This window comes from Amblyomma mixtum, chromosome 5 (assembly GCF_055824585.1).
Source record: "Amblyomma mixtum isolate Tamu chromosome 5, ASM5582458v1, whole genome shotgun sequence".
Classification (NCBI taxonomy): domain Eukaryota; kingdom Metazoa; phylum Arthropoda; class Arachnida; order Ixodida; family Ixodidae; genus Amblyomma; species Amblyomma mixtum.
Window position 1 is genome coordinate 75,115,243 of NC_143016.1, and position 21,255 is coordinate 75,136,497.

The 21,255-nt window shown below is 48.3% G+C and overlaps 1 protein-coding gene and 1 pseudogene across 1 annotated transcript in view; one reads left to right on the forward strand and one right to left on the reverse strand.

Moving 5' to 3' along the window:
- Positions 1 to 21,255, reverse strand: part of LOC149342699 (gonadotropin-releasing hormone II receptor-like) — a 56,532-nt gene that overhangs the window by 13,460 nt on the left and 21,817 nt on the right. The gene's annotated exons all lie outside the window — the stretch shown is intronic.
- On the forward strand, positions 10,267 to 11,427 carry LOC149342700 (kelch domain-containing protein 3 pseudogene; annotated as a pseudogene).

A 21,255-nucleotide genomic window follows, 5' to 3' on the forward strand; every position in this document is an offset into this window, starting at 1 on the left:
TCACTACACATTAACATATGGTACAGGACCGCGGGCGGCATTAGAATATTGTTTCTTAGTCATCTTGTTTTAACTTCCACCAACTAAATATTTAAAAATACCGCTCTCCTCATACATCACGTCATCAAGATGGCTGCCCTGCTTTTTAAGGTTATTTAACGGTCCTCTTTGGTCTGGCTACTTTCTTTTTTTCGGTTCTGCTAGTCTCCTTTCCAGACAATACTTTAATTCTATACAGCAATTTCTAAACTATTTTTTAAGATTTTCTGGCCGTATACTGAGCTCTAAAGTATTTTTTCGCAGTACTAGGGAGCCCTTCCCACAATATCCCCACTTTTAGCGCAGAGCCAGTGAAACTTAGCGCGTTGTTGCGTCCATTTTGTTAATAAGTAAATAATGGAAGTGAGTGGGCGAGTTGGTTTTCCATTCTGACAATTCTGGCCCCTTAAGCGAGCACTCTAGACAGCATGAAGTTCCAGGCAGCACTCGTGATCTTCCCCTTCACTTCAACAAACTGCTTACAGTTATTAAATTAAAGTATAATCTATCTCGTTATATTTTTGTCCACACTAAAATAAAACAATTTTACCACGACTTGCAAGTGAAAAATACATCCAGAGGTTTTCAACAAATATAAACATGATGCTGCTACCTGGCTTCGTTTTTTGATTCCCTGTGTAAAGTCTTCTACAGTTTCAAAAAGCTGTGCAACGTAGGCAACCACCTCCTATAGCCATGCTGGTACGAGCACAAGATATTAGAGATTCTTTTATGATAGCAGAAACTGTCCCCAATTCTTGTTCGACTGCTGCTAAATTCTAGTCTTGAAATGATTAAAAACAATACAAACACCTGCCTGCATGGTTTTGTGTTCTACTTCTTCGAAGACAACAACTGATTTTGTTTTCCACGCAAAAAGGCATGAGAATTGTGTGGTGGGTACTGAAAGGGTAGGGTGAAGCAGCGAGGTGGTGGCACCCAACTTTTTGTACAAAAGGAGTTCGCGTAAAATGGGCCTGTGCTACACCTAGCGATTTCCATATTTGGAAGCTGCAGATTCAGCAAACGCTACACCCACAGAGCACTCTTTCCGGGCGGAAAAGGAAGCGATGCGAAAGTTTGCGCGCCGTCTGTGAAACAAACTCAGCAGAGCGAACAGTTTGCGCATCCGTCGCACACGATTCAGCAAATTTGCTGCCTCCGCGGCGATGATTAAAGATGCCGCTGTCACGGCGGGCTGTGCACCCCCCACGCAGTTCCCCATTCTCTGTTTGGAAAGGAATACAGAGAGGTTGAAGCCGCAGAACAATGAATACGAGAACAAAAATGGCGACGCGGGAAAAGAAAAGTGAAACTGCGTTGGAAAACATTTCCGCTTCTCTCGCAAATAGAAAAGGTGCGAAGGTAAAAGGCAAAGAGGGCGAGGAGGGGAGGGGGGGGGGAGGTAGGGGGGGAGTGGGCACAGCGTCCCAAAGTAATCTCAGGACTTCACGCAACTTGGGCTTCCAGACTGTCTGCCTAGACTGCTCGCGTAGTTTAGTCCTGCGCCGATTAATGGTACAGCTTTCGTGGAGAGTAAGGGGCCTAAGATGCTTGCTTCTACGCCGTGCACTGTGGCTCTTGTAGCGTTTCGGAAGTCCTAACTCTCGGAGGAGGGAGGATGAGAGCTCCCGTCTGCTTCCAAAGATTCGGAACGCTGGCAATGCAGAAAGACCCGCATAGCATCACCCTGAAGCAAAAACATCGGGTTTTCAATTTTTGACTAAGACAGTATACGTTATCATGTCCCGTGGCTTAGGCGTATGGGGATGGGCTCGCTTTTGTCACCTTGAATGTCTTAGTCTGCAGTCTTATTCCTTTTTTTTCTACAGAAAATTCTGCTTCTGTCCGGTCAAAAACAGTCGGCATTGACAAAGTGAGCAGAACACACACTGACTACTGTGATTATTGCATTTTTGAACGACGCCTGTTTTTTATAACGTTGGGATTGATTTCAAAGTTAGCGGACGACAAAAAAAAAGTGCGAGACAATTACGATAGTCGGTAATTCGAGATTTGAGCTCAGTTCTTCCCGCGCCACCTGCAACCGCCGGTAGGTGGCGTTACGCTGCTAGCCACCCTTCCAGGTGGCGCTTCGCTCTACTACTTGTACAAACGGTTGCGACGACGACGCGGAACGCCGGAACGGGCGCCTAAGAGCTGCGCTCTAAAAGTCCAACAACCTAACTTTCAAATGTGATGGAGAGGCTATAAGGCAATGAATAACTGATCTGAAGCCTCAAACCATGCGGTTTGTGGCTGTAATGGTGGATTTTTTTTTTGCCTTCGTCAAACCGCACTTTCTTGTTCGCCTATCTTTATTGGGTTATTATATTTAATTCATCCCTTCTTTCAAACAGCTCAGCAAAACGTGCTAAACAGCGTCTCTTGTGCGGAAGCAGCACGATGCGATTCATTATCGGTCCTAGATACAGATTACAATTTGCGAGTTCACTTCATAGCCATCAGTTGTGGGCAAAAGCATTTTTCAACGGGGAAGAATTTATGAACGAGATAATTTTATTTCTTGTAAGATTTCAATGTAACAACAGATACACCCGCATATCTCCCGTCGACAGGCATGCATTTTTTTTTTTTTTTTTTGCTAGTAACGCTTTTGCTATCGTCAAAAGCGTTTCCCATCGGTTTTCTATGGGAGCCCTAACGGCTCGATGCGAATGATGGAAATACTTTAAAAGAAAAGTTTTGCTACACATCAGAAGAATGGACCGCGCCGCCGCGGTGGCTCAGTGGTTATGGTGCTCGGCTGCTGACCCGAAAGACGCGGTTTCGATCCCGGCCGCGGCGGTTGAATTTCTTTGGTGGAGAAATTCTAGAGGCCCGTGTTGTACTGTGTGATGTCAGTGCACGTTAAAGAACCCCAGGTGGTCGAAATTTCCGGAGCCCTCCACTACGGCGTCTCTCATAGCCTTAGTCGCTTTGGGACGTTAAACCCCATAGACCAAACCAGAAGAACGGACCATTACCTTCAATATTTCCATTACAGTATCTGACAATGTTTCCATGTTCAAAATTTTTGTTCAAGAATGTCAGACATGGATTGGGGCTGCGCTGTGATGAATAAAAGGGTACTCAAGGCACTTATTCCATTGGCCCTCTTACAATGCTTGTGCAGCACCAACAGAAAGTGAAAATAATGTGTCGGTTTTTTTGTTGTTGTTTTTTTTTTTTTTTCAGAAGAACTCTGCAAAGTTTTTCTGGGCTGCCCGGCAGGAGAAAGACAGCTTTACTACTTGGCGGACAATGTACCCAGGCACGAGACGGCCTCCACTGTGCATTCACAATCGAGTGGGACACGCCTTTTCTACGTCAAGCCAAAATTGCTATCTGTACACGTGAAGGTAGGCCAGCAAGTGTGTAGCGCTGTCCGGAGTTACACCACTGCTCAATGCACCCCTACTGCGCATTGATCCGCGGCCAGAGCAGCAACAACAACGAAAGTGCCGAAGAAAGAGGTTCTTTTTTAGGCTTCAGTTTATTTCGTTGAAAAGTTTACGGCCTGGGCCCTTGATGCATCAAATTAACCAAAAACATCCTTATCAATAGCACAGGAAAGTTTGCGAGGCATCCCACAATGGTTTGAATCAGTTCAACGAAAGGTGAAAGGGACGAGAAAAAAAAACAGAGATAGCAAGAGGTGCGGCACCCGCGCTCTTCCGTTCGTTAGGTGTGCCAGGGTATGCTTCGTACGGCCTAGTTTAGAATCACTTGCAAAACAAATCGATATATCTCAACGCAGCGTGCTACTTTGGAGTCTAAATGTAGAACTGTGTGAACTTAAAGTTGAATTCTGAACGCTGCCTGCTTAGTGGAAAGTGTGCTCCTCGGCTGGGACCTCTTTATTTGTTGTTCTTGTTTTTCACAGTGTTTTCGTTTTATTATTTCCATGCCAACATTTTCGTTCATCCCAAAGCTTACCACACCACTTTTACCCACAGCGGGCAGCGCTATATCGTAGCAATCCGATTGTTAACATGGAAGCTCAATTCCTAGCCTCCATCTTCACTTGCGTCAACACTGACTCAGGGGCTTCTGCAAGTCGGTGCGTTATTAGAAGTGTTCGAAAGCACGAAACACTCAAAGATGAGCCGCAGCGATAGCTTGAACTGCACCGTGTTCGCTTTAGAGCTGAATGTGCGAGTCACGTGTTCAGATGCTTTTTTTCTTTTAAGTCACTGATCTCTGCCCATTACACACGCTCTAGATTAATATGCTTACCAAGTACTGTCTCGTAATATCGTTGGTATTGTAAATAAAGGCTAGTCGGTGAATACCGATTCCTTCGTGTACCACTACATTCAAGAAATGGGATGAATACTGCCATTGCGGAGCTGCTGAGCACAATACTTTTTGTAGTTTCTCGACGTGTACCTTCAGCGGCACCAGGATGAATGGCAAATCTGTACTCAGACGAAAAGTTACACTGTAAACATGCGGAGCATTTTCATTTAAGGTGGTGAATAGCCAAAGGTGAAATGTCTAAAAACCCCCTCTTGATCTGCAATCAACACTAGTCTTTCACCCGCCGCGGTGGCTCAGTGGTTTCGGCGCTCGGCTGCTGACCCGAAAGACGTGGGTTCGATCCCGGCCGCGGCGGCCGAATTTCGATGGAGGCGAAATTCTAGAGGCCCGTGTACTGTGCGATGTCAGTGCATGTTGGAGAACCCCAGGTGATCAAATTTCCGGAGCCCTCACTGCGGCTTCCCTCATAGCCTGAGTTGCTTTGGGACGTTAAACCCCAAAAATCAAACCAAACCAAACCGCTAGTGTTTCGCGCCACCCACGAAAGGAATAAACTTCTCTAATCCTCCTCTGCTACGTGACCTTCTGCTGGCCTCGGGTGGGTTGCCCTTCCCGATAGGCATCCACACTGTAGCCCAAAAGGCCACTGGTCGCATTTTATCTGCATTACGTGCCTGCACATAATCATTTCGTCCTCTTCATTTCACTTACGATACTAATCAATGCATGTTAGCGGCTGCGCTTACTTCGGCGACAGCTTCCTGCAGAGTCACGCACAGTGAAAACTTGGATAGGAGTAAGCGCACAAACTGGCAGTGTAGTGAAGAAGTTGCGTCCAACGCCTAGACATAAAAGAAGACAAGAAGTATGGCCTCCCGACAGACTACGAGAAGACACCAACTACGAGCCCCGAAACCAGAACATCACTGCTGCGTATCTGAGGGCCACCAGAGTGCCAAATCCGTCCGTACTGCAGAATTCAATTACTTCGATCTTCATCCAATAGTGACGCAGCCATCCGAGCAGACTCGAAGAATGCGATAGCATCCTGACCCAATTCCCTCGCAACATCTTATGCGAGTGCTCTCGCGGTCATCAGACAGCTTACCTTGCACACCACATCTAATTTGGGCTCAGTATACATTTACTCCCTGCGTCGTCCCTTAATCTACTCATGGTTACCATCTCTTTCATCTATTCTTTCTTTATCTATGTTTACATTTCATTTTCATGTTGGCTTCTTTTTTTTTCCTTTGCGCACTCAATTTTCCTTTCTTCCTATAGGAAATTACGTTGGATGCGCTGCTTGCTTTGTGACTGTCTCAGAGGCATTCGCGCTAGCTATTCTCTATCTCTAATGCAGTGATGTAGCGTTGAAGGTGAAGCTGGCATAAACGTAGTTGATTCCCATGCAGCGCAGGCAATTGGCCCAGTATTGAAAACTCATGGCTTCACTCTGGTCCCTTGTATGACCGCTCTCTGCCAATTCATTTCCAATATTGGTCAGATTATCTCTGCTGCTTGAGTTGAGTTCTCGAAGAGCCTCTCGCATCTGGCAGTGATTGGCGACTGTCAGGGGTGGCAGCCCACAGTTTATACACGACGGCGAAGAATACTCACACAAGCACGCCAGCCAGTTACGGACTTCTTTATCATTTTTATTTATATTCAAACCTTGATGTATATAGAACCCCCCGCCCCCATTTCGCCTTCAATTTTATTACAGCTTACAACGTTTCTGAAATTTAGAATAGGCTGCAAAGTTTTTACTGTGATACACTTCAGCCAGATTGTTATGCAAGAGTCGCCGAGGATTCTCCCGGCTCGGCTGCCAAAGCTCCACTCTTCCTCTAGGAAGGAACGAGGGACGCTCAGCGAACAAAGCCTAAGCGACGCATATACGCTTTCGCTCATGCTCGCACGTTGAGCCATTTGCGTCACATTTCGTGAAACAGCACAAATTGTATTACGACAGTCCCCGGTTACTGCATGCCCACTGCGTGAAGTTATTAAGGATTCCGTCAGTGCTTTCTCGTCGCCCCAATATTTTTTTTTATTTTTTCCGCAACTGGTAGACGCTCAAGCACTTGGCGCGCACAGCTTAGTGTGTCTTTATTAGCGTAGCGCGATTAACGCAATCTCCTTTATGGCGTTGGTGATAATTCGAGATGTGATGTGCGTTTCTTCCGCCCACGTGAAGCAACGCGTCGGAAGAATGGTCGAGTAGAATAAGGAAACATGCCGGCAACCGGCAAAGCACCATCCGGTTTCGAGTTACAGCTCACACAACGCCACTTACTGGGCACTGTGCATGCAACGAGCACGCATGCGCTCTGGTGCCTGCGTGCTTGAAACTAAGCGGGAGGTGCGCAACATCATTTCGGCGACGCCGGCTGTTTTTTCGTGGCCTTCACTGTACGGCCTGCGATAGAGAGTTTTTCAAGGCTTTGCTTGTTTCCAGGCTTCGAGATGTGGAAGTGCGCCTTGAACGAGCTGCGTTCGCTGCGATTCTAGTATAGCGGTAACTCGTCTTACGCTGCTTCATCCAACTATGGGCGCGGAGAGGAATATGCGAGAAGCGCATTTGTGCCGCTCCCTGCAGAAATTAAGCCAAGGTATTTCCCTGCAGTCAAGCGCAGCCGCATAACAGCGATACTATGGCGCATGCGCACAACAGATAATCCAATTTCCCGGATAGCTTCATAGCTCTTAGGATAAAGGAAGTGGAGCAATTAAGCACGAGTTGAATTAGAACACCACAGAGGGTTCCATTTCATTTTGTCCACACCTCTACTCCGCATATCTTATAGCTAGCTAATGTGGGGAATGCTTGGATAAAGGTGCTTTTTTATTTAAAGAAAATGTAGGTGTGCCATACCATACCAGACAAAGTAGCTCCGCCGTGGTAACGGGCTTTGCGGTCGAAGACTGGGAAAGGAAAGCGGTCGCTCCTTCCAGCCGCTTTCCTCGTCTTTAGAACCACCCATGTTTTCAATCGCGTATAAATAGCTGCTAGCGTAGATCATTGGGTTGAAGGCGCACATCACTACCACGTTATCATAATGTCTGGATGAAGCTCAGCTATGCAGGTGATAGAGGGAAGGGCGGGCGGATGCTTAGCAGACGGGCGAAGGATAATATCGGCGGGAAGGTTCGAACAATTTATCACAATGCAATAAGAGGGTAAATTGCGTGTCGTGCTCCCCTGCGACTGAGCCTTTGTGCATACATGCTTACGAGCGGGTAAAAGACGGGAGCTATACAGATGCGAGCGACGGTCGAAGGACGCAAACAGGACGTCAGGTGTGCCGCTGCGCGCAGCGAGTAATCCGGCCTGCTTGCTCCCCGATGCGTTGCTCGATAGACCCGTGGCACGTCACGATTTCGGGCTCCCCAGCAAGTTATCTACCTAGAAAGGTGTCGCGTGTTGGGGAATGCGAGAGGGGGGAGGGGGAAGGATCATTACGCTCGAACACAATGCACTCCTTCGCGACCTTCAAAGCACGCCCCGAAGAAAAGCATTACCCGATATTCTTAGATCCCTCGTCTTCCGTCTTTGTGTTTGCGTGCGCGCATAGCAGAGCAAAGTAAAGTAGACCGTTATGTTCAGTCAGGGTAAGTTCAGTGACGCTGTTTTCATTGTACAGGTATTTATTTATGATTTTCTTTTTTACGTGCATGCGATGTGCTAGGGTTAGCCCGCACAGTTGGCGCCATATTGCGTGGCGACAACCTTCTCCTGCATGGCTTATCTCGCGTGCTGTAAACCGACCCTATGGTTCTTCAATATTAGGGCCCAGCGTGACGGCTTTGGTGGTACAGAGTTTGTCACATAGTTTTTTGTACATAGTAGAAAACCTTATGCTGCGATTGTTCACGCCATAAAGATGAGGTTTCATATTTGCTTCGCTATTGTTGGGCATGACACGCAGATAAAGCCGCAACAATAAGTCTCTTCTCGAGGCAAACCTCAAAGAAATGCCGTAAAAGTTTGCACACCAGCCTGACACCTGCGTTCAATTTATTCATTGTGGGAAAAACACGCTAGTAAAATGAGTTCGTCTCCGCGTAAAGGAAAACATCGCGCCGCAGTTACTGGTACAGAAGAAGAATCCATATTATTGGCCCAACACTAGCCAAGCCAAATACAAAACCTCATCTTCCCAGCATTCCCGTGGTAAACGAAGTGCGCTTTAAGAACCTCGCATGAACTATGGCGCAACTCTTCCCTCTAGGCAATATTGAGAAAGTGTGATGATGTAACCAAGATGGCTAGGTGGGGCTGCCGTATGCAGCGAAGCACTGCCGCCTGAGGCCTGGAAACTTTGCATTTCCAAACCAGGCTATTGCTGTTGCGCGAATTGCCCCAAAAAAGCTAAGAACACACAGGGCATTTTAGAAACTGAGATTCCGGCACATTCGCTCTTCCGCCTACTTTTTCTCCGTTCTGCTCCCCTCTCTCACCCATCATGCTTCTTCCTGGGCTTCGAATCTACATTGCGGTACGCGATAGTTGTTATCACTCGCGTTTTTGAATCGAAGATAGTCATGAAGCGCCGGTAATTTCTGATGGGACAAGATTACGTTACATTACAGCGTTCGGCGCCAGACCCATGGCTAAACCACCTCGGAGACTGAGATGATATTTCAACAAAGAAAAAAATGTGGGCTTTTCCTAGCAACTCATAACGTGTCAAAAGATAATGACCCTGCCCTCTGGCTTCTACAGATGGGTGCGCTTCCGCCAGTGACAGAGATACAGAACCAAAGGAAAGGTCATCGACGATGGTACTCTTTGCCATTAAGGATGGTCTTCTTAATAGAGAAACCAAGCGCTGGCTCCGACGTCCCTCAATGGCGGACAGGCAAAAAAGCTGGTGGCCGGGAAAAGGAAAAAGGACCAGTGTTCCCATGATGCCCTTTCGTAGTGTTGAAAGGCGGTTGGCGATCGTTTGCGCATTTCCAAACCATGTGGTACAGGATCGGTGAGCTTGCCCATGCTACACGTTGAGGGTGAACTGGTTGGGTGGAGGGCATATCGGTTTTGGGGCAACGGTAAGGTGCCTGTCTGTAGATGCCGACACAGGCAGCTTCTCCTCTCGATAGAGCTCACTGCGGTTGGAGGTACTTCACAGTCCTCGCGGCGCCTGCGTAGGCACTTCGCGTAGCATAAGTGCACGCTCAGGCTGTCGGAGCCTTTCGTATCGTACCATCGGGCATATCGTGCTGAATACGCTGGTTCTTTTCCTCTGGCGGGTAGCAAAGACTAGGGTCACGGTTCCTCCTGCCGACCTCTCCTCCTTTCTAGCATCAAGGTGCCTTCTACTCGCTTCATTAGAAGAAAAGTAGCTTCAGACCCCTGGCACTTGGACAACACATGGCCACAATGAATATATGCAGGACATTTGTTATTCCGACAGAGTTTTTCTCCGCTAACTACGTGCCAAGGGCAAGCGCAATTTCCTTGCAGATTTAGTGCTTTTTCCTCGTAGGATGAGTCCAGAGTCAGAAAGTCATGACTCATCAGTGTACCCACACTTGTTAACAGAGGCCCAAAAAGCAATAAAATACGCCCGCCCGACACCACACTTCTTTTCTGCATCAGTTAGTCACCGTTGTTTCCTACGGTGTTATTGATCAGGCTTGTTTGTGTATGCCTGTGTGGTGAAAGGTCTCTGCCGCAGCTCTCTCGACTCTGGCTTACGTTCAACTACCTCAGACATTTTTCTTCATTGGCGGAGCCAGCTGCAGTGCACCGTTTGACATCGCCATCAAGCCCACGCCGGTAAAAGAGGAAGCAGCGCTTCTAATTTGGAAGAAGCGCTGCTAATTTGGAAGAAGTATGTGCCATTATAATGAGGTGAAGAAGAAGAAGAAGAAGAATTTGGAAGAAGGAGAAGAATTTGGAATATCAGCACGTGCCCCGAATGTTGAAGTGAAAGAAGACAAGGCTCGGTAGCTGTCCGAACAGCGGGAGGCTCCCACGGCAGGATGTGGACACTGCGTCTGGAGGGCGCACCGCGCCGTGTGAACCACGCGGCCGTTGCCATCAACGGCAAGGTCTACTCCTTTGGCGGCTACGCCCCGGGCGAGGAATACGACAGCTGCAAGCCCATCGATGTGCATGTCTTCAGCACAGTAACCCTCAGGTGGGCACCGGTGAAGACGCGGTCGCATCCCGACGAAGTACCCTTTCAGAGGTACGGCCACACGGTCGCTGCTTACGGTGACTGTGCCTACCTATGGGGCGGCCGCAACGATGAAGATGGAGCGTGCAACGTCCTTTACCGCTTTAACACCGACACCATGACGTGGACCCGTCCGATCGTATCTGGCCATGTACCTGGACCGCGTGACGGCCACTCGGCGTGTGTCGTGGGCCAGCGGATGTACATCTTTGGAGGCTACGACGAGTTAGTAGACCGGTTCACGCAAGACGTGTACTTCATTGACCTCGAGACCATGGAGTGGCAGTACGTGCGCACCAAGGGTCAGCCACCACAGTGGCGGGACTTCCATTCGGCGTGGGCCATTGGACACCGCATGTATGTGTGGGGTGGCAGGGGCGACATCCAGGGGCCGTACCACACGCAGAACGAGATGTACTTCAACCGCATGGCCTTCTTGGACACAACGTCGGCCCGCTGGGTTCATCCTCACGTCGACGGTGTGCCTCCCGAGGGACGCCGCAGCCATTCAGCCTTCATGCACAACGGAGAACTTTACATCTTCGGAGGTTATAATGGGCTTCTGCTGACCCACTTCAAAGACATGTACAAGTACGACCCTGAAAACTCGTGCTGGAGCAAGGTGGAGATTCGGAGGCAAGGCCCGTGTGCCAGGAGACGCCAGTGTTGCTGCATCGTCGGCGACCGGCTGTTTGTCTTTGGAGGCACCAGCCCAGCACCCAACCAGGCGGTCCGTCAGGAAAACGACGAGTTCGATGCCGATGATGTGAAGCTCATGAATCACTCTGACATGCACGTCCTTGAATTTACACCAACACTGAAGACCCTCTGCCTGCTGGTCGTCACAGACGCGGGCATGGATATCAGCCACTTGCCACAGGATATCAAGTGGGAGATCAGTACCATGACGGCGAACGGCAGCTCGCCCCCGTCGTAGGTGGCTGGCAGCTCCGCCCACCAATTTTCTTTCGAAGTATTGGCTGGCAAGGAAGGTGGCGGGGTTTGCGCATTAGCTGCGGTGGTGCTGACTTTCAGGTCCTTTTCACGAGGCTGCATTCGTGATTGAAAAGTGATTCGGGACATGGGGCAAGAGAGTACTGTGGTTTCCGCCTTGCAGAGAGTGCGCACGTCAGAGGACAATGCTGCGATCTGAGCACGTAACTCGGGGCGACGTCGAAAGGCAGCAAAGAAATGCATGCAGACACGGCCTCCTCACACGCAAAAAGACGCCTTGCCAGTTCGGATCGAAAGCAGCTACTGCTGGCCGTTGTTTGCCTCTGGGTCCAAGGTGGATCGGCTTTCGTGACAAAATTCCGCGGACATGAGTGTCGGAAAAATAAAGCAAGGGTACAAAACATAGAGCAGGTGTCACACTCTTGCATTTTAGAGCTTTGGTTAGATGTTGAGCCTGAAGGTTATCTGGCTCACAGATTTGGCCTCTAACGGGAGGCGTGCCGCATGTGCAAAATCGTGCGTGGCAGGTGCCTCGATCTTCTTCATTGACGCCATAGCTGCTTCTTGTCAGTCACGTTCACTGCTGCGCTGATTGCTGTTCAGCCGCCCCTCCTCGCCAGTGGTGGCATATGTGTCACGTGATTGGCCCTTGCACTCTGCAGTTACGTCCGTCGCTCTGGGCGTGGCTGGTGCCGGGATCATCTTCATCGACGCCATAGCTGCGCGCTTGGCAGTCACGTCCGCCGCGGCGCTGTCTGCTGCTCGACAGCTCCTCCTCGCCAGACGGGGCATGCGGTATGTCACGTGATTCGCTGTTGCACTTGGCAGCCAAGTCCGCCGCACAGTCGGCCGCCGCTCTGTATGCTCGTTCTCGCACTTGCGGCACGTGATGCATCACGTCATTTGCTCTCGCTGTCAAAATTCGCTCTCGCTGAACTCCTACAAAAACAAAGATGAACCAAAACTAAACCGTGTCTAACCACGCTTAACAGAGCTTTCTGTATATCCTGGCTCAGCTGAGTTCAGCCACACACACTTTTTTGTTGGACCATTCACTTAACGGCGTCTTACACTGCAGCGTCTCACTTTGTGAGCTCTCTTCAGCGGATTTATGGGATGAAGACGGTGGCGTAGATGTCCAAAAAATACCGAGGTTAGCAGACCCTGTCCAGACCCAAGCGCAACAACTGAGCATAGAGCATTGCCACCAGAGGTGTTACAGGCTGAGCGGGAAATTAGGTGAAAAAAAACACCTGGCATCTACTGAGACATCTCCCTGACCGAGGGGCGGCCTGATCGGCGACACACAAGAACCTACACAGGGTTGTACATCATTATCAGAGTGACGACGAGGACTTGCAAAGGGTATTAAGAAAAACACATATCAGCACCACCGGGAACCTACCTTTAGGGATGCATATATACCTAGGGATACCAAACGACTCCCTGGATAGAGATATCAGAGAAGCAGAGGTTAGGGCGGCCCTGAATAGCATCAAGAGTACCGCCGCAGCCGGTGACAACGCATTACCAACGGGGCCATACAAAACTTAGATGACCATTCGATCGCAGCCATCACGAAATTCTTTAATGAGGTATGGGATAAAGGTGAAATACCAGCCGTGTGGAAACATGCGAGGGTAATTTTCATTCCCGAGCCAGGCAAAAAAGAACTGGACATTAGCAACCTTAGACCCATCTCGCTCATGTTGTGCTTAGAGCACGTGATCCTAAGCAGACTAAGCACCTACACGGAGGAGAATGACATCTTTCCACACACAATCATAGGGTTTAGACTAGGCCTACCTGCCTAGGACCCTGTCGTGGTGGGTCAGTGGTTACGGCGCTCGGCTGCTGACCCGAAAGACGCGGGTTCGATCCTCGCTGTGGAGGCCGAATTTCTAGGGAGGCGAAATTATATAGGCCCGTGTACTGTGCGATGTCAGTTCACGTTAAAAAACCCCAGGTGGTCAAAATTTCCGGAGCCCTTCACTACGGCGTCCCTCGTAGCCAGAGTCGCTTTAGGACGTTAAGCCCCAATAAACCAGTCTACCCAAGACATGATGCGGCAGATCAAAATGATATTCTCACATCAGGCCCAGTGATATCAATGCATACCATACTTCCATACTTGGGTTAGATGTCAGCAAAGCCTTCGACAATGTAGCAAACGCGGCCGTTTTGAAGGGCTTAGCTCTGAACGAACGTCAGAGGGGGTACCTACGACAGTGTCAAAAGCTTTATATGCGACAGGACAGCCACTCTGCATGTGGGCAGCTTAAAAAGCGGCAAACTTACACTTGGAACGGGAGGCACCCCGCCGAAAGGGGCGGTTCTCTCCCCTTTCCTGTTTAATGTGGCCACGAAAGATATACCCACGAAATTAAATGACATATATGGCATCCAGCACTCTATCTATGTGGATGACATCACCGTCTTGACGCATCAGGGCTGGGACGGCCCCATACAAAGTGTCTTGCAGGAGGCCGTCGACACAGTCCAGGAATATGCTCAAAGTAAAGATCTAACGTACTCACTGAGTAAATACGAGCAACTCATCATTCGGAACAAACACAGAGAGACAAGGGTGGACGCCCCGGCCGACACCATAAACCTCACTCTCAACGGAAACAGCATACCGAAGGTCAAGACGATCAGGGTCCTTGGCATGCTGGTTCAAAATAATGCGCAAAATACGGAGGCCATTTAGCAGCTGAAAAGGACATTTAAACAGATTCTCGGGCTGATGAAGAGAATCGCTATGAGACACGGCGGCATGAAGGAGGCTGATAGGGATTTCTCTTGAGCAAAATCCCATACCCATTTCCGTATTTTCTTATTCAACAAAAGGATTAGGAGGCAGTTGATAGCATCATTCGTGGTCTTTGCAGAGCGGCATTGGGTATACCCAGTCTTGCCAGTCACCACGAGCTACTAGAACTTGGGGTGCATAATAACCTCGGCGAGCTAATTGAGGCACACACTGTAAAACCGCGCAGAGAGAACGGCTATCGAGAACTGACGCAGGGCGATGCATCTTAGGTGAACTGGGCATTCGGCCCACTGACACAGCAACTAAACTCACAGCCCTTCCCGAAGGCACTCGCCAGGTGCTCAAGGTCAAACATATAGCCAAAAACATGCTAGAGGGACGAATTGATGACAGACGAATTGCCCAGGTGCAGGCCACGGACACTATGCGGACGATCTCTGTGCCGTGTATGTGGACAAGGCCAAGCAAGGCCCTGGCAGGTACAGGGTCTGTGTGATTAGGCCTCATTTCAAAACTATCAATGGGTCGACAATTCTTGCCCCACTCATCAAAGGCGCAGAGGAGGCAGCTACAGCACTGGCCATTAGGGATCGCCGCACGGAGACGGTCATTAGTGACTCAAAATACGCGATCACCGGCTACCAGAGGGGCAGAGGGGGTAAACTCACCGCATCCGTACTGAAAAATTACACACCCCCATCCACCATCAACCTTGTATGGGTGCCGGCCCACTCCGGCTGCACAGGAAACAAGAAGGCTGACGAATATGCCCGACGGCTAACCAACCGGGCCGTCTGCACAAATGAGCCGCCGGCGGAGACAACCACTACATACAACGAGGTTACAAATATAGGTATAGGGAAAACATACTTTACCTACGCCCAAAACCAGAGCTTACCAGGGCACCAGCCACGGCTCTTAGCAGAGCCCAGACAAAAAGTCTTAACAGCCCATATCGACTGGCCTTAATTACAAAAGGTGAAGTTAATCCTATTTCCCAAATTTGTGGCAAAAATCTTAAGGAAGATGATGACCATATCCTCTGGAGATGCGAGGGAAGTCCTCCCCTCAGAAAGCTCCTGCAATATCCCTCCGCTGACAGCTGGGAAAAGAATATGCGCAATGAAAACAAAGAAATACAAGTGAAGATTGCAGATTGGATCCTCGAGGTCACCCCTTCATGGAGGCCACCTGGGGCGACAGTGGCTTAACGACGACCAAACGTGCCTAATAAAGTTTGTTCCTTCTCCTCCTTCACAGCTATTTTACTCGTGACAAGTTGTTTATGTTTTACTTGCTGTGTATTAGATCTTAGTCATTCTGTTACGTTTACTAAAGTTCGTATGCTGCTTTCTTACAAAACGGCTTGTAGATACTTGTAAGGTAGAATACTTTCAGTGACCCCGACGCTTCTGTGTACATTTAGAGTTAAATGAAATCCGCAATAGCTAATAAAGCGAGGAAACAGACAGATTTCAAAATTACAGAAATATGGCAGTCGCGAAATGGGAGGACGCTCCTTGGGACATAATACGGCCAAATAAGAATTGGCATTGAAAGTAGGGTGGCTGGTCTCTACAGTTTCAGCAGTTAGACTGGATCGCATTTCACTCATAGGTGACATCCTTAGACCAAATTTTCGTCGGACCTGCCACGTACGGTAGCTTTCAGAAAGACAACAGGGCAACGCTTGACCAACACGAACAAGAGTACGTTGCCGTCTTGTTGCTAGTCGTGTGACGGTATTCCTCAAAACTGCCATTAATCAGCAAGCCCAAAACGAATCTTTAGAGGGAGTCTCTTTAATTATTCCCGTCATCGCTCGCTAAAGTGCAGGAAATATCTAACTAAAGTTAATTTTTTCATTCCGTTCATTTCTCTTCGAAAAGATTTTGTCTGCTACATTTCATGACACATTATCATCATCAGCCTAACTAATCCCACTGTAAGACAGATGCCTCTCTCATATCTCTCAAATTAAGAGTGTCCTCTGCGAGTTGCGGCGATCTTAATTATCCCGACAAACTGTCACATCTCTGACCAAGGCCTTGGTCAGATGCTCAGCAGCCGGTGAGGAGTGAAAGGGGGGGTCAATTAATGTCTTCATATGAGAGGTGGTGGTCAAGTATTATGACAGGGTAGCCAAACCTTGTTCTTTTTGGTCTCCCGGCATCCCGCCGCACCTCAGGCCTGGTTGCCTCACTCCACCCCAAACCGTGGTCACTTCATGAAGTTCGTGTTTTTATAATACTCGCTCTGTCTGATACTTCTCACACCTTCTCTTCTGCGTGCGCCTGTTTTTCATCCGTGCGTATTTTCAAGGTTAGCTGCTTCCGGTGTATATTCCTCAACAGCGCGTTCTAATAGGAAAGAAGACGCAGAAGTTGATAACGATGTTGATGATGGTGAACTTTAATGACATAAGGGCCGCTTTGGCCAAAGAGCGTTATGGTAATATGTACTTTTCTTTACAGAACACGGTGTCTTTAACTCCACTTTGTCAGCGAGGAAAAATGACAGCTTGTTTGCTTTTAATTTCCAGGTAATGCGGGTACTCAGCAGGTTCATGAGCAATCGCCGTCTAGTGCGGTCAACTCTCACACTTCGTGGGAGCGCAATTGGTTGATGTAAGGCGGCAGAAGGTACATACTCATTACGCCACAGGGCTTTATTATTAGCCAAAGTAGGTGTCATGAATATTGTGCCAAAACCAGCTTCTCCCTCGGCTACCTCTCTGTGACAGCTCACAGACGGTCGTATTCAGAGAACAGATGTCACTGCGAAGGTTCCAGTGAACCCGTGAAAATGCTATGACTCGAAAGATCATGAGGGCCATTAGATTGCAAATAAGAAATCAGCTTCTGTATTTAGCCCAAAGACAATCATGCGCGTTTGAAGCGGAGCAATCACGGAAACAGCTTAAGCACGAGGCCAGGAATCACGGACTCGGTTTAAACACGAGGCCAGGACAATTTAATTGGGTCCAGACCTTTCATCAACTGGCTATTGGCAAGCCGCCCGACAGATTTGCGAAAAAGAGCGGATATGCTGCTCGTCGTTTGAACATTCAAACTTAAACCCCGGCAAGCGACTATATTTGTCTCTAGCGCAGGCAGACCTTCAACGTTCCTAGCTTAGTCAGGTGGCCTAGGTTCTGTTCTCCAAGTAAGCCTCGAGTGAGATACGTTCAGGAAGCGCAGGACGGGCTGGATTAAGTGGTACAAATGAAATGTCATGCAACGAAGAAGCATGCTTGCCATGACTGAATTTGGGTCATCCATACCGGAGCCTACATAATCTTGGTATAACTTGACCACAGCTATTATGTAACCATCTGGCTCTTTCGCTTTCTAGCGCGACAGCGTAAAAGGCCCCGTTACCCAGAAAATACGATGTCGGCGTTGCCGGCGTTGTGACCAAAAAAATCATGACCATGACTCTGGCAGGTGGTCCCCAGAGAGCAACCTACAGGAGGCAGGTGGGCCGCCTAGGTCGCGTCACCTTGCGGCGTCATCACAACCTGCCCACCGTGGCAGGTGGCAGTTAAATTAGTGAATTGTCGCTCGGGAAGAGCGACCTGGGCTACACAAGGCCCACCTCTGGGAGCACCTACCGTCGCAGGACAGTTCCGCATTGCTTAACCGCTGCACTACTGAGCCAGGGGAGGTATGAGGACTGCTAGGGATCTATGAATGTAAAGTTGAGAATGACCTTCTGCATATGTAGGAATTAACTCATTACGCTATCGCGTGATATCCTTAAGGCAGACCTGTAGTATCCTGTCCAATTTTTTTATTAGATTTTTTTTTTCTTGAGAAGTACCACTGATTTCTGCTGTCTACCATTCTTCTCAGAGTAAGAAGTTCCGAGACGAGACCAACGGCTCTTGTGCGTGTGGCTACTACATTGAACGCAGTCTCGGAAAGAAGGCGCAAATGCTTTGCACTCATCATGGTTTCGAGATATAGTGTGTAGTGCTCTTCATCCCATCGCCTGCATTTCTGGCTGCGTACATGAATCACCGCAGATCGCCAGCTACGAGCGATGGCGAGCAGCCATGTTGGCCCTGGACCTGCCAGCCACTGGAGAGAACTTTCAGCAAGCGATGGTGTTGCAAGGCATGACTTCGCCGACCAGGTTTATTCTAACCCCGAGCGAACAGCACAAGCGATGACGATGAGTATACACAGGGGACAATGTTGAAGTCACATGCAAATAAGTGAAAAAGACGAAGCCGCAGTCAGTGCTCACAATATGTTCTTTTGCAAGCGTAAAATACTACTTGCTTAAAGAACGGAACTCTCCCCGTATGCAGAGGGAAAGGCACTTTCGTACTGATTGTAATTTAACTGCTCGTGCATAATTCTGTTGCATCGACCGTACAGAGAAAACGCTGATACATCCGCTTCGGTGGCTGAATAACAACGGCTATAAGCTGCTCAACAAATAGTATCTGTTTCGAATCCCGACCGTGGCGGCTGCATTTCGATGGAGGTCTAATGCGAAAATCAGTGTGTGCTGGGCAACCGTCCATACCCGCTGAAGAACCCCATGTGATCTAAATTAATTTGAAGCCATTAGTCCTGTGCAATGGTTTTTCTCAGTACCAGTCTAGTGATCCTTTACCTAGCCCTTACTCATTAGAAAAGCCATTTGTCTTGGACGCTGATTTGACGGAGCACAAAAACAGTCTCATAGTGCAACAGTGTCTGCCTCGTGCTCCATTCTGACGACACCGTACTCAGTGTATCGCAAAAAGGCTGAAAACAAATTTTAAACGGGTCGAGGTAATGTGGATGCCTCATATCGTACAGAGGGTCACATGGTGATTTGTGACGTGAATGGTAGATGTGACTGAACTTCCTCTCTGACGTGCCTTTTGTTTCCTCTTCTTTTTAGTTTTGTTTTTGTATTTTATTGCTCCGATTTTCGCTTTAATTTTTTTTTTTAGCGTTTACCTTTTTTTCATTTATCTTGAATTGGCGTTAAGCCTCGCAAAGCATTGCTCGTCCGGGCTTCCTCTCTCTTTTATGTTGTTTTTTTTTACCTTTACTGAGAGGCGCAATAAAAGGATAAAACGGCTGAAGGGACGTACCAGGAATTAAGGGCAGCTGCCGCCTTGCACCGCTTAGCCTTACGGCCTATGTCGGTTCAATGTGAGAAGTCCAATTTTTAATTTTTTTTTGTACAACTAACAGTATAGATAACGGATTCGGGTTTGCCACAGCATTTAGGTTCTAGGTGATCTGCCACGCACTCGAAAGATAGCGGTGTCTTGATGCCTCGTTTAACGTTTGATCCAAACCATTTACTTTTAAACAATGGGTGTCTCCAGAAACGACAAACATTTCGCGCCCTTTGGGATGAAAACGCAATTTTTTAAGGATTTACTCCTCAAAACGTTTTTTTTTTTTTGTAACACTTTCAAATAGAATGGAGAGTGGGCTGCCCATTACTCAATGCTGTGTTTTGCGAAACAAACAGAACAAAATGCCCCGAATTATTTTCACAATTTGAATTACGAGCGCTTTATTGTGCGATAAAGAAGGAACAGGCACTAAACAGAATTTTCTCGACCTTTATGCGCTGTTCGCAAGGGGAGGCTATGCATCGAGACACATTGTTTCCCTGTCAGCAGTCGGATGGAGCTAGTGTTGTGCACTTGTTTCTTCAGCTTCTTTCGCGGCTCATAATTTACAAAACGGCGAACAATTCCTTCCTAGTAGCTGTCCTTTACAGGCGGCTGAGTGCCTATCTCTCTGTTATGTTTGCTCCCGCAGGGTGGGGTCCTGAGGGGCCTTTGTGTAGTTTTATTAAATATGCCGCTGACACATTCCTTTCACTGACCGTTCGCTTTTCCTTAGAGTAACCATACAGGCTGTTCAGAAGGCGGATTACAAATGTTCTCATTTAATTTTTACTTCGAGTACACATTTACAGGCAACCTTACATCGGCTTTCTCGACAACACTCTACAAAAAGAGACCAGCGGATATGTACTGAGTCGCCGGAAAATCTTTTTTAAACTGCACGCATCGACCTTTTTACCTATCAACCAGTCGATCCGTGCACAGGGGTCGTTTGCAGCGTGTTCAGTAAATTCCCGCTTATGCGAGTGACCAGGGACTATTTATCATTGCTTTGTGTTGCGTTGTAATGCCGTGTTCGTTTGGGACATCCTTCAAACTAATCTAAAAAATTACATTGAGATCACTCTTTAGAGGCAAACATTTATTCCTGCAATGAATGGCTCAATGATACAGTGCGATATGTACGTGCCCTTGCGTCTATTTAGCCCACGGAAGAACTGTATGATGAACTTCGACGCGCAGAATCTCCGCGTTCAACGAAGTTTCTGTTCAGACAGCAGTTGGATTTTGGTGCAGTGTTATAGGCGGCGCAAGATCAACCCTCCGATTGGCTGCCCTTTCATAATGCCTGTGTGCGCCGCCCGGAATTTCTGCGTGCGGGCGGAATGTTAATGGGACGATGGTGGGAAAATGTACTGGTTCTCAGAATGAGACTGTTAAGTACGGCTTGAAGAGAGTCAGTGTACTTCCTCCAAGCAAAAAAAAAAAAAAAAAAACAGTCGCACCACAGCCTACTGGTCTGGCGCTACACCGCACAGATAAAGATTGGTTGGTTGGTTTATGGGGTTAACGTCCCAAAGCGACTAAGGCTATGAGAGACGCCGTAGTGGAGGGCTCCGGAAATTTCGACCACCTGGGGTTCTTTAACGTGCACTGACATCGCACAGTACACGGGCCTCTAGAATTTCTCCTCCAAAGAAATTCCAGCCGCCGCGGCCGGGATCGAACCCGCGTCTTTTGGGTCAGCAGCCGAGCACCATAGCCACTGAGCCACCACGGCGGCGCACAGATAAAGAGGTTCTAGAAACAAACCTCCGTTATCAATGTTTTTTTTTTTGTTTTTACAGAAAAAATACAGCCAATAGTTTATTGTTATGCGCCACTTGGCGGCAAAACAAAGAACTAGATCACTGTCCCAAATTCCTGCTCACTCCTGACCTCAGGAGCGA